Source organism: Adiantum capillus-veneris, chromosome 2 (assembly GCF_014529385.1).
Source record: "Adiantum capillus-veneris isolate H3 chromosome 2, ASM1452938v2, whole genome shotgun sequence".
In the NCBI taxonomy this organism is placed as follows: Eukaryota; Viridiplantae; Streptophyta; class Polypodiopsida; order Polypodiales; family Pteridaceae; genus Adiantum; species Adiantum capillus-veneris.
In genome coordinates, this window is record NC_140932.1 from 20,562,915 (window position 1) to 20,577,595 (window position 14,681).

A 14,681-nucleotide genomic window follows, 5' to 3' on the forward strand; every position below is an offset into this window, starting at 1 on the left:
ACCTCTTTACCCTGTCAGAAACAAAACCATAGTTCACACATTGCTTTTAGAAGGAAAAATTTTGAAAGTGTGGAGTATGGTGTGAATTTTGAAAAGCCTTATCATAATTGAATTCATTGAAGGGCATGCTTGCTATAGACTTGGGAACATAGTTCGAAAATTTAAAGCATCTCTTTCCATGAATTGTATGCTAAAACTGCTCCAAGAGAGCCTGGAAAATCAATGTTATTGTGATGGTTCTTGACAATTTTGAGTTTGTTGCTCTCATAGCACTTATGATTGTTTCTTTCAAGAAAGGTTCTTGACTTACGGTGATCGAGAATCGTTTGACCAATCAATGAAGTGGTCAAATCACTTAATATTTTGTTCTCTTATTTTTTGCTATGTATTCCATATGAGAGCTAGGATGTAGGCATCCAATGTGTGCTTTGGTTGTGTGAGCACTTCTATGCACAAACAAAAATTTAATTGCACACTTTTTTGCCTTATGCATTGGATTAGTATCACCTTTGATTGAAAACTTGGATGCACAAAAAAGGAAAATTCTTCTTTGTGATATGCATGCAAGCATGAGGGTCGCATTGGTTTATGAGTTGATGCTTGGTCGAGATATGTTATTATGCTTGGACTCAACTTTCTTGTTATATTTTAGTGCTTTAATTGAATGAAGAATCATTGGAAAGCACTAAAATTGAGCCTAATTGTGATAGCCAAAAGAGATAATTAAAGCTTGGGCTTGGCATTGTTATGCATTCTTTAGGTGTTTGATTTGATTGCAAATCATTGCATAGCACTGACCATTAAGATTTTGGACGACCATGGGAGAGAAGTATCATTTTGAGTTGTGATTGATCGTGCATTCTTTTAGTGCTCGTGTTAAATGACCAAATGCTTAAGAGCACTAATAAGGATTTGAGTTGTTTTTGAAGGGATGTGGCAAGGTTGAACTTTCATTGATCCAAGAAGGGGTCGTCATTGCAAAATATTGCAAAACTTAGCTATTTAGAGCCATTCCAATTCTTTGGATTAAAAGTTGTATACATGCTAGTTCATAGCTTGGTCTAAAGTGAAAATGTTTTCATTTGAGCTGGTGTTTATCCAATTTTTTTGAGAGCTTTCAAGTACAAAATTTGGCTATTTAGAGCCATTCATTTTCATTTCATTAAGTTGCAGTCAGCTCTAGCTCATAGATTGCTCTAAAAATTGTAAAATTTCACTTGAGCTAGTGTTTAGCCAACTTGTTTGGAGCTTTAAATTGTAAAATTTTGGCTACCAAGAGCCGCTTAAAATTCATTCAAAAATTGCATTATTTCTAGCTCATGGCTTGCTTTAAATCTTCACTTTCATTTGAGCTAGAAATTAATCAACTTCTAAATCATGCAAGCATGAGAGGTTTTAAATATTGCAAAATGTGCTTATGTAGAAGCATTTTTATCTCTCTCATTGTTGTTACGTATGCATAAATTTGCTACAAAGAGCATCATGTGCATAACCAAAGGTACTTTTTTCCCTTGGTTTTTTTCCCTTTGGCAAATTCGGGTTTGCAAGAGCCTAGCTTTAGGTTTTCATTAATGTTTTTTTTGTGTGCTTTTGGATTTCAATAAAAGGCCTTTGGAGCTTGTGTTTACACTATGCTTCAAGAAGCTTTGCAAGCAAATAAAAAGATCAAGAGACTTCTCTACAAAGTGGATGCTTGCTCAAGGATGCACAAAGAGCATGAATAGGTGAAATCCTTCCATGATTTTGCTTTTTTTGTTTATCTCTCCATTCTCTATGCTTGGCTTAAGTAATTTTTGCTTCTAAGCTATGGTTCTTTCATGTTCAAAAGCTAAGCATACTAAAGTTTTAACACTTTGCTTTGTGAATGTTAACTCATCAAAAAATTAGGTTTTATGTGTGTTAATCATAGGTAATTGGCCTTGACCTTGGGTTAATGTAGGTTCATTGGTCATTAGTCATAGATTTTTAGTAATAGTCTTAATACTCCATTCATTTTTAAAATGACTTAGGTCTATGATTAGGGTTTTAGTCCTTTAGTCCATTTGACATAAACATCTAATGATGGAAGCAATAAAAAAGTGCTAAAAAAATGAAACAATGAAGCAAAAAAGTGTCCAAAAAAGTAGCAAAATTCTACTAGACACATGAAAAGAAAAGTTCTATGTTATGTTGTGTCTATGTGAGGCCTAGAGATTTATTGGCACTTGGTAGGCAAGGGGAATCACCTTGGCTCGCTTGGTCAAGGCCCTAAACCAATGCCCTATGCTGATAGGGGTTAGCCGTCGCATTGGTAGGCTAGTAGGCTTTTGGAACACCTTCTTGAGGGTTCAAGGAGCCGAGAGTCATACCTAAACTTGCCTTGGGGTGGTAGCCTTGTATTGTGCTTTACTTTTTCATATGATTAGGGTTTTAGTCCTTTAGTCCATTTGACATAAACATCTAATGATGGAAGCAATAAAAAAGTGCTAAAAAATGAAACAATGAAGCAAAAAAGTGTCCAAAAAAGTAGCAAAATTCTACTAGACACATGAAAAGAAAAGTTCTGTGTTATGTTGTGTGTATGTGAGGCCTAGAGCTTTATTGGCACTTGGCAGGCAAGGGGAATCACCTTGGATCACTTGGTCAAGGCCCTAAACCAATGCCCTATGCTGATAGGGGTTAGCTGTCACATTGGTAGGCTAGTAGGCTTTTGGAACACCTTCTTGAGGGTTCAAGGAGCCGAGAGTCATACCTAAACTTGCCTTGGGGTGGTAGCCTTATATTGTGCTTTACTTTTTTATATGAATGACAAAAACAAACTTCCATGAGCTTCGAAAAGCTGTGTGACAATGTACTAATAGATTAGGAGCTTTTTTATAGCCCGTAGACATGATAGACTTGATTGATTTATTAATAATGGTCACATAGTTTTTAGGCTAGTAGGTTTATAAACTTCCATTAGCCTAGGGTCTTAATTGATTGCTCGTGTTTCATACATAAAACTAAAATTTCAAGTGTTTTAATCTTCATGATAGTTAGGTGTTTTTTTGCTTTATATTGTTTAGTTTCTGACTATGATTCACCCATCTTTTAGAAGCAAAAAATTCACTTTGCATGATTGTCCATTGTACTTCATGTTTTTATCCTTATTGGCCTTTGATTATCATTACTTGTTCTTATGTTTTGCAGCTCAACATTTCTTCCATGGACTTGCTTTCTACCATGTCACCGTGTTTTGCTTCACCGACACACGAGGACGTGCGCCAAATTAGGAAGGGGGGAAATGTTAGCAGCGGCTAACACAGGCTACACCAAATATGCATCAAGCGAGAGATATGCTATGGATGTGACTAATATTTTCTACTCACTTTGTATAAGGTCTTGGGCTCATTGGGAGTTCCAAAGTTGTATATGCTAGCTAGAGGGCTCAAACTTAAACCCATAGTAGAAGGGATTGTGGTGAAAGCCTTTATAAGGAAGCCTTTATCCAAGGAGGCTTCATTCTTGAGTATCCACTCTTGAGGATCCACTTTTGAGAGCTCTCTCTCTCTCTTGAGTGTTCACTCTATGGATGGCCTGGCCTTGAGCTTAATGCCCATGCTTAAGAGGCTTCATTCTTGAGTATCCACTCTTGAGGATCCACTTTTGAGAGCTCTCTCTCTCTCTCTTGAGTGTTCACTCTATGGATGGCCTGGCCTTGAGCTTAATGCCCATGCTTAAGAGGCTAGTGCTAATCCATTGTAATTAGAGAACCTTTATTAATCTAATCTCTACAAAATTCTTCTATTCCATTATGTCATGAAGTAATTTCACCTTTCTCATTATTCTAGATTTGAATGTGTGTGATGACTTCTTACCTATTAACCACTTTTATCCTTCTATGAGCATTCAATTTACGATGTTTAACATTACTAATTAGGTTGATTAAGTTGGTTCTTAATCCTGTAATTAGTGTGGGTGCCCTATTGTTTGCTTGTGTGTGGATAGATTTTATGAAACTCTAGCACCATTCACCTTGTGTGTGTAGCTTTTGATGAAGTGCCTTGATTGGCATGTGGTGATTGGAGAGGCCAACACCAATGCAATTAGTGTGTGCTTATCATTAGTGTGCTTTGGGTTTCTAGTCTATGATAAGTCAAACTTCGGTGGGCTTAATGTGTGTAGGAGATGCTTGGTTGATGATGTGATTAGAGTTAGTGATTAATGATTAATGATTAATCTCTATTGCATTGGATGAGCATACTCATGAATCCTCTCATTCGATACATCTGATGCTCGTGCTTTCATACCCTAGCGGGATTGCCAATCCTAGGATTAATAATTTTGTTGGTCTTGGGTAGATTAGGCTATGCTACGATTGCCCCCAACAATGAACATACTCTTGCTATTTCACATGTGTAAAAGTAATTTTCCATAGTGATCTGGCTCTTTCTCATCCATTAAGTTGATTATGTAAGTGAACTTCCTTTAACTCCCTTGAATGTATGGAATAATAAATTATTGATTATCATTTGTTGCAATGTTTTTGTGCAAGTGTAAGGACATGGGTCCTATGGGCAAGGCCACCGGCACGGCCGGACAGTGTGTATGCTAGGGGGAGGTTATAAGATAGCACGGTTGGGTGGAGACTAGCACAGGCATTACCTCCACCCTTTCACTGGTATCCGAGCATTTTTGGGAGGAGGCTAAAAGCGGCTTGCATGTGCGTGCGACGCCCTGCTTCCCCCCCACGTTCTGCAGACAGCGACGTCTCCGATGTGCAGCAAAAAGAAGACAGGCGTAGTGTTTTGTGCGAGTAGCACGTAGTCAAACAACGACAGCCGACTGCGGCCGCCCTATCTACACCGCGGGCGACCAAGGCAAACTCGACCGGTAACTCGACGACAACGAGGCTCTGAAGGCTTCTATTGGCTGTGCCCGTAGGAAGTCCCGCTTCACCCTTGCATGAAGGAGGGTTGAACCCATCCCATGAGGGTAAGAGACCAACACTTTACTATCAAGCTATTGGCCCTTGTTGTGTATAACAAGGAAAGATAGTCTACTTGTGTTGAAAGGAAAACTAGAAGGAAAAGGAAAGCTTAAAACTTTAAGGAAGTAGCTTTACCCTTCCTTTTCACTTCTTGGAGATTGGCAAGTTTTCCTCCAAAAATTCTTTTTTCTTCAAGGAGGTAGCTTCAAAGTGAAGAAAAGCCTTCACAAAAACGACGAGTTTTTGTGAAGAATCATCAACGGTGTTCTTACAAGGAACGACAAGTGAAGCACTCAACTTCCCGCAAGGCAAGGTTTGCATGTAACGCAAACCGCGGAGCATACAAAACACAAAGACTTCAATTTCTCAACGTACAAGTTGTCGTTTCTTTTTCTCTCTTTGTATTAGTGTGTGTTTACCATGGCCAATGAGGATATCCCACCTACACACACGTTTGATTTTGAGCAAGTAGATCAAAATCAGGGCACCACGGGTGCTGCTGACACTAATATGCATGATGATGATGATCTAGGAAATCATGGGCTTGTAGATATGGATTCTTTCAAGACTTTGGAACATCACCAAAGTGTACTTGAAAGAAACTTCTCTACACTCAATGCAAATGTTACCAATCTTACAGAGTTACTTGTGAAATTTATGAATTCACAAACAACTCAAGGAGCCACAAGTGGCACGGTTCAAGGGAACCAAGCTCGCACGACTCAAGGAGTCCAAGAGACAAGTGCTGCAGAAGATGCAGAAGGTAGCAATGCATTACTTAAGAATATCACCATTCTTGAGTTTCACAGGAAAGAGCGTGATCGTAACAAGGATGCGGTCAATACGTTCTTACACAAATGGAGTGATATTCATAGATTGAGACACACCCCGGATATAAAGACGGCTGTGGAAACAAGTCTATCTCTTAAAGGCAAGGCCTATAAGTGGTGGATGACATTTCCAATAGATGCTCGTCCTCCGTCTTGGGCTGCGTTTCAAGCTTCTTTCTCCAAAGAGTTTTTGGACTCCAATGAAGAAGATAAGAATTGGTTAGCATGGGATGCATGCCTCATGTCTAGCCTCTCTCTCACACAGTACCTTTCAAAGTATCAGGAAATCATATTAAAACTAGAAGGTCTAGATGAATTCCAAAAGATACGGGGTTTTAATAGGGGTCTTGACAAAGACTATTGTCTTTATGTCAAGACCCAACATCCAAAAACTTTGGAAGAAGCCATTAGTCATGCACAAAGATATGATGATGACCAAGAGAGGAAAGGAAATGTTCCCTACTCTAAGAATAGTTTTGCTAAGCGCAATGTTGCTAAGAACCAATGGCGAGGTAGATCTCCCACACGTTCCAAGAGGATCAGGAGACAATATACCTCTCCATGCCCACAAGAGGCTAAGAAGCCTAAGCAATCACGAGATACTCCGCGTGGATCTCTCAGCACTGCTGATTTTGAGCGTGGAAAGAAACATAATTTGTGTTTTAGATGTCTTTCGGACCAACATAACAAGAAAGATTGTCCTCTTTTTCAAGGCAAAGAAAAAGCCATGCACATGGTGCAACGCATCACAATAGATTCATCTCCTAAATATTGTGCTGTAGAGGTTCTTCATATGGAAGAAAAGCACAAGTGTTGTGTGCCTGCTTCAATGTGGCAGTCCACCTTTGGCCCCCATGATTTTATTCGCATGCATGGCACTATTAACGGACAACGTGTTCGTATTTTAGTGGATGATGGTGCAACTCATAACTTCGTGAACTATAAGCTAGTCAAGAAATTGAAGCTTACACAGACTCCCTGCTCTCACAAGTATGTGGTGGAGCAGATGTCTGGGAATGATAAAGAAGTATGGGACACGGTAGTTCAAGGGGTTGAGCTTATTGTTCAAGATCATATGATGACCCTTGACTTCCAAGTTATAAACATGGACCGTGCTGATGTAGTTTTAGGACGGGAGTGGCTGCATGGTTTAGGAAACACATTGCACACTAGTTATGAACACAACTCCTTATCCTTTATGGCCAATGGTAAACATGTGATTTTGCTTGGTGAGAAAATTATACCATCTGCACCTCTTATATGTACAGTCGAGATTTCTATTTTGCAGAAAGCAAATTTAATAGATGAAGTCTTTTTGTGTTACTGCTTGTCTCCAAGTCTTGTGAATTCTCAAGAACAAAGTGCAGTGAATTCTAGTAATGGTATGCAAAGTGCAATGAATTTTACTGATAAACAAAGTGTTAACAAATCTAACGAGCAAAGTGCTCTCAATTTTAATTCTATAGAGCAACGTGAAACTGTTGTAAAACAAACATTACGGGAATTACAAGATTCTCCATCCCAGCATAACTCTAGTTTACTTTCTTCTTTTGCACGGCAAAAACTGACTCACTTACTCACGGAGTATAGTGATGTGTTCTCAAGTGATTTACCACCGGTGGGTTTACCCCCTACACGTGATGTGCAACATGGCATAGATGTCTTGCCAAGCACTAAACCGGTGAGTAAACCACCTTATCGTATGAGTGCTAAAGAAGCCAAGGAGGTTGAGAGTCAGTTGGTTGACTACCTCGCTCATGGTTTCATTAGACCTAGCACTTTGCCTTGGGCATCACCAAATGGTACTATGCGCATGTGCGTAGATTATCACAGATTAAATGCGATAACCATCAAGAACAAGTATCCTCTGCCTCGAGTGGATGAGTTGTTTGATCAACTCCACGAGGCAAGATACTATACAAAGATAGATCTTCATTAACGATACCACCAAGTACGTATCCTACTACAAGATATCTCCAAAACTGCCTTTAGAACACAGTTCGGGCATTTTGAATTTTTGGTTATGCCTTTTGGTCTAACCAATGCTCCAGGTACATTTATGACACTCATGGATAGTGTCTTACGTTCCTATCTTGGAAAATTTGTTGTGGTTTTCCTTGATGATATTCTCATTTACAGTAAGACTGAAGATGAACACATAGAACACTTACGATTAGTGTTTGAACATCTACGAGCTCACGCACTGTATGCTAAGCAAAGCAAGTGTGATTTCTGTAAAATAGAGGTACATTACCTCGATCATGTGATCTCTTATTCTGGCATCAAGATGGACACTGACAAGTTCGCTGCCATTCTTCGATGGCCACATTGAGGAGCTTCAAATATTTTTAGGCATGGCTGGATTTTATCGACAGTATATCCATGACTATGCCAAAATCACTGTTCCTATGACGGATCAACTTAAAGCAAAAGGTAAGAAGTTTTCTTGGGAAGAAGGACAAAAACGCAGTTTCGAACAGCTCAAGGTAGCTATAGCCACTGCTCCCATCCTAGCAATCGTCAACCCACTTAAGTTGTTTGTGGTAGAGACTGATGCTAGTGATAAAGCCATTGGTGTGGTACTTCTCCAGGAGGGAAGACCTTTAGCCTTTGAAAGTAAAAAGTTAGATAGAGCTCAACAGAATTATTATGTCTATGAGAGAGATCTCTATGCCATAATTCATGCTTTACGAAAATGGCGACACTATTTATATGGTGCCGCGTTTGAAGTAGTTTTTGACCATGAGAGTATCAAATGGTTTACTACTCAAACAGACTTGAAGGGCCATAAAGCTAGATGGGTAGAAATCCTTCAAGATTATGATTGTAAGCTAAGATATCGCAAGGGGTGATATAATGTAGTAGCGGATGCACTAAGTCGGATGCCTCAGATTAATTCACTTGCTTTCACGGAACTAAAGAGTGGATTTTTGGAGTCATTACGTGGCAAGTGTGCACAAGATCACTCATATGCTAAAGTGTGGAGTGCAGTTTTAAATAGGGATCCCTCACACTCACATGTCTCTGAACAGCCAGATCAACATGTCTCTGCATGCGCAGATAGAAACTCCAACACACAGAGCTCTACCCCTACTCAGGAAGAGCTTAAGAAATGGAAGAATTTTTCCATTGATGATGGCTACTTACTCCACAAAGGTAAAGTAGGTGTGCCAAAGGACTCAGACACTAGGTGCCAAATCTTATTTGAGTATCACGATAGTCCAAGTGTTGGTCATCCAGGTATCCGTAAGATGTATGCCTTAGTTTGATGGCAATTTTATTGGCCGGACTTACATCATGATGTTCAAGAGTACGTACTAAACTGCCAACAGTGCCAAGTTAATAAGGCAGAGCACCTCAAGGTAGGTGGCCTTTTACATCTTTTAGAGATTCCACAAGGTAAGTGGGAGAGTATCTCTATGGATTTTGTAGTAGGACTACCTACTACAAATCGTGGCCACGATGTCATTTGGGTAATCGTAGACCGTCTCACAAAGATGGGTCGATTCATTCCCACTAAGACTACGGTTAAGACACCGGAATTAGCACGGTTATTTGTAGAGCATATATATAACCTCTATGGTCTTCCAGCTAGTATCATTAGTGACAGAGATCGAAAGTTCGATAATCACTTCTGGAGAGCTGTGTTCCAAAAGTTGAAAACTAAACTTAATCTAAGTATGACTGATCATCCAGAGACGGATGGTTAAAGAGAAAGAGTTAATCAAGTCCTAGAAGATATGCTACGAGCATACGTTAGTAAGAAGCAAACCAATTGGGAAGACTACTTACCTATATTGGAATTTGCATATAATAGTTCAAAGCATGTGACTACAGGGTTTAGTCCATTTATGCTTTTGTATGGATTTCAACCTAGATCACCCGTTACGGTGGGGTTGGCTAAGGAGAAGATACAACAAGTGAATGATTTTATCCAAGACCATTTTGACATGCTTTGAGTTGCTCGACAGAATGTTAAGCAAGCTCAAGATCGATATAAGAAGTACGCAGATGAGCATCGATGTCTTGCTACTTTCGAAGGAGATAAGGTTTTCCTCAAAGTTCCGGAGCATTCAGAAAGTCTGAAGACGGGAAAAGTTGCTAAACTTTCACCACGCTATTGTGGACCGTTTACCATTCTCAAACGTATAGGTCAAGTGGCCTATAAGTTAGCTCTTCCAGAGCACTCACGAGTTCATTATGTTTTCCATGTTAGCCGTTTACGAAAACAGCTAGGACAGAATGATAATGTCATTGACACAGGTGTGCTGGTTGACCTTATCAAACCGCCAAGCATTCCTCATGAGCTCGAAAAGATTTTGGATTCTCATGAGCTTCACAGCAGACATCATGTCAGATGACAAGTGTTGATAAAATGGCTAGATAGACCTGAACAAGGTTCTACATGGGAGAATGTCTCCGCACTTAAGAAACGTTTTCCTACGTTCGTTTTCGAGGACGAAAACAATTCTCCAAGGGGGGTTAATGTAAGGACATGGGTCCTATGAGCAAGGCCACCGGCACGATCGGAGAGTGTGTATGCTAGGGGGAGGCTATAAGATAGCACGGTTGGGTGGAGACTAGCACACGCATTACCACCACCCTTTCAGCAAGCAATCATATCCTTTAAGACAATAACATCACCTATGTCTCTCTAATAAACAATGTTCTCCTTTAAATTAAAGAAATGGATGATCTCTATCCATGCAAGCATGAAAGGGGGAATCATGATAACAAATGTAGCAACTAGCTATACAAATATAGATGTCCTTTTTGGTGTCATAATATTTATCCATACTTAACATTTGTGCTAATCATCTTTCACAATTGATACAAAATCTTCCGATCATTTCTTAATCATACATGCTACCTCTCCTTCTCCTCTTTGTTGCTTGAGATTCTTTGACCACATCAATGAATGTACATTATAATCCTCCAACCCGATCGTCCTTTGTGTATCATGCTCCCAAGTTTCAACAAGAAGTACAACATTGGCTTTTATTGTTAGTTCATATATGCCAACCCCAACATTCCATGGGTATCCATTGCAATTCTAAAAGCATACTTTCAATTATAACCCAGCCTCATAGGTCAGGCATTTCTATTTTCTCCAGGGACTTTCCCCCTCCTTGGGCAAATTTTCTTCATGAGAGATCTCCTTGTTTTTGGTACAAGCATGTTAGCGTGCACAAAAAATGTTGTCTGGGACAATGCTAGTTAGTAGTGCTTGTTAGCATATATTGAAGACTCAAGAATATGTTCATTTTAAAGTTAAAAGTAACAATTATGTTTATTCTTTTTCCAAGTTCAAAGATAATGCTCATTCTTCTAAATTATTGATGTTGTGGGATAGTGGATACTCTCTCTCTCTCTCTCTCTCTCATGCTACTCAAACAACCTCACCCTCTCTCTCTTTCCCTCTTGTTCAAAATAATTAACTTTCTATGCCTTGCATTCTCTCCATGTAGCCCACTCCCTCCCCATCTCATAGAGTTATGGAAGATTATACCTTGCAATCTGATTTTCTAGGTTTACTTGCATGTTTAAGGGTAGCAAATGTTAGATGATGAATCCCAACTCAGAGGATCTAATTTGTACGATCATTAGGGATTATGAGAGACAAAGAAAGAGGAAACAATGAGAGAAGAAAAAACTTAAGCAGGTTGAGGTTGGATAGTTTGTCTTTGATGAGGAAAAGAAGAAGAAAATATCCTTTGAGATTGTGGCAATGTTTAAGAGGACGACCAAAGACATTAGTTTAGACATCAAGCAAGAAATTTGGAATCTAGTCACTCATCATCCTAACTTGTGAGCAATTCACCCAAAGTTTTCACTAGAGAAGTCTATTATTCAAAGTGCAATTATGCACAACGTTTGCATCACCTTGGCTTTTGTGAAGCAACCACGTTGTAATGAGGAGTTGTATTTGAAGAATCCAACATTGTCCATGATGTTGAATTTGAAGAAGAACATGCATATGTCAAAAGTCGCAAGAGTCCTTAAAGTTTCATTCGATCCTTGTACAAGGCTAAATTGTGGGTGACATCAAATGTTGATGGTGGAATGTTTTCATTGGCTGCATGTCAAAAACATGCTTGTCGTACCACAATCCCACATGAAATGAAAGAGCTAGTTTACTCATTTTGGAGGAATGAGACACGTGTATCTCTTGAAAAAAAGGATGTTTGTCAAAAGAGAATGGGAAGAAAAAGTTACATAAAGCACCCTGTACACATCCTTGATGAACCTCACATAATTGATCTAACCAAAGCACCATTATTTAAGTACACTAATAAGCATGTGAAACTTAACAATTAACATACTAGTATTATTTAACATTGTGTTAATTCGCATACTGAAAACAATAGTTAAATGGTAGTTAGCTTATGATATACTCTATAATGGTAGTTAGCATACTCTATATGCTACTTGAAATCTTGAACATGTTAATTAGCTTACTAAGTGTGTTAGTTATTATACTAGTTATTCTAACTAGTATACGAGTCATACATGGAGGCGTACTATAAGTGCTATAGTTAGCATATTGTATCTGATAACTAATATATTGTGTGTGCGAGTTAAAATCCTAAATATGTTAATTACCTTACTAAGTGTGAAAATGATTATATTAGTAATGCTAATCAATATACAATCCGTACATGGAAGCATATTGTAAGTGATAGTTAGCATACTGCATGTGCTAATTATCGTATTGTATTGGCTAATTAACATATTGTATGTGCTAGTTAGCATATTGCAGATGCTAGTTAAAATTTTGAGTGTGTTAATTAGCTTACTGAGTGTGCTCGTTATTATACTAGTAATGCTAATTAGTATATAATATGTTAATTAGCTCACTAAGTGTGCAAGTTATAATATTAGTAATGCTAATAAGTACACAAGCCATACATGGAAGCATACTATAAGTTCTAGTTAGCATATTGTATGTACTAACTAGCATAATATATTTTCTAATTGACACATTGAATGTGCTAGTTAGCATATTGCATATGCTAGTTAAAATCCCAAATATGTTGATTATCTTATTGAGTGAACTATATTCGGTCTCAATCATGCAAGCTTCATGGATGCAAATGTACATGAAATATTTACGTGAGAGGTTATGAAGCTAGCATGAGTTGCATGGCTTTATGTCACACTTTCAAAGGTGTCACACATCTATGGGAGTCGGTTCTCCGCCAAATCAAATAGATGTTTGTTACCACAATAGGGAGTGTTTGATGGGAGAATGAAAGAAATTTGGTATGAAAAAACTAGAAACATGCTACTTAGAGACACATGCCAAGCGAGAACATTTCCATAAAATTGTTTGTATATGTAGAGATAGCAGATAAGCATGGAAACAAAAAAATAAAAAAGACCTTGTGAATAAAGAAATGCAGTGTTGGTAGTTTCTTCAACTCTTACAGACCAAGCTCATGGTTTTTATCAAACATAAGTATGTATCTCAATGGCAAGCACAACAGTTGAAGGATTGTATTCTTAGATTTCTTGATGATGTGGTTGTTTTGTTGTAGATTTTGCAAAAAACTATGCATTCAAGGAGCAAAATAAGATTCAATCTATGCATTGGCACTCAATTCAAGTAACCATTTTTGTACACAGAACTTACTACCATAGGGAAGGGGAAAGAGTCAAGAAATTTTGCTTCTTCATATCGTATGACAAGGTGCATGATGACACATTGTTTGTCCAACATTGTTTTATGCTACATTGTGGCTAGTTACAAAGAGAATGTGCCACTCCAAAATGACATTGGGTCTAGTTAGATGGTACTGCCTCACAATTTAAGGCTGATAGGCCTTTCTCTTTTGTTGCAAGCTGCATCATGAAAAATATGAACCCTCTAAGGGCCCTTTGGGATTAAGGTTAATTAGAGGCCAGCCAATAGGAAGAGGGTGGTGTACACATTATATACCCTCAAAAAATTAGGGGACAAGGTAGTCTTACACCTCACTTTCCACCCTCCAAAGTCTCTACAAATCCTTTTCCAAGATCTCCATTGCTGCAACAACCATTACCAACCTTCTCTCTCTGCTAGCTTTCTCCCACCTCCATTGCAGTGCCAAGCAAGATCCTCCCTCATCTCTTCCCCTTGCCCAACACATATTTTCACACCAAGGTGGCTCCTCTCACCTCCATTGTAGCATGAAACAAGATCCTACTCCTTCTACTTTCATTCACTCACAATACATGGAAATTTCTACTCTCAAAGGTGGCAAAAGTATGAGCTCACATTTATTGCATACCACAACAACATGAGGTGTAAATGGTGAGTGGGCATTGCAAGGGTTCACCTCCAACATAAAGATAGAATGGTAAGAAAACTATCCTTGTAGTTTACATTCAAATCTTAACATCATCTTCATTTCTAAGTTTATCATGCTGGAGACATTCAACCTCTTTAAGGATTTCAAAGTCTAGGGTTTTACACGTCTATCATCAAAAGTAAGCACATATCCTCATAACATTGGGTTGTGATATTTTGTTGCTTTGGTGCACCATCTAGGGTTGCATAGCATGTGATTGAGTCTCACAATGCAAGTAAGTTACTCTATCTATGGAGAGCTATCAAATATTCTCCTTCTAATTTCTTCTTTGTATAGTTTTCACTAGATTATTAGAATGACATCATTTTTTACTTTATCCCTTTGTGCTCACAAAATCTGGTGTTTAATTACAGAGTCCAATTTTTTGAGGGGACATGAGCAAGCAACCATGTGCAAAGATGGAAAACACTCTATTCTTGGCCCGTGAAGAACCTTACAATACCATGTTAAAAGATTTTGATAACAATAGTAGGATCTTTATAGAAACTTGAACCGATACGTACTCTCTAGGAGCTATTAGAAAATCCCTTCATAAAGTACTTCAATCTTCCC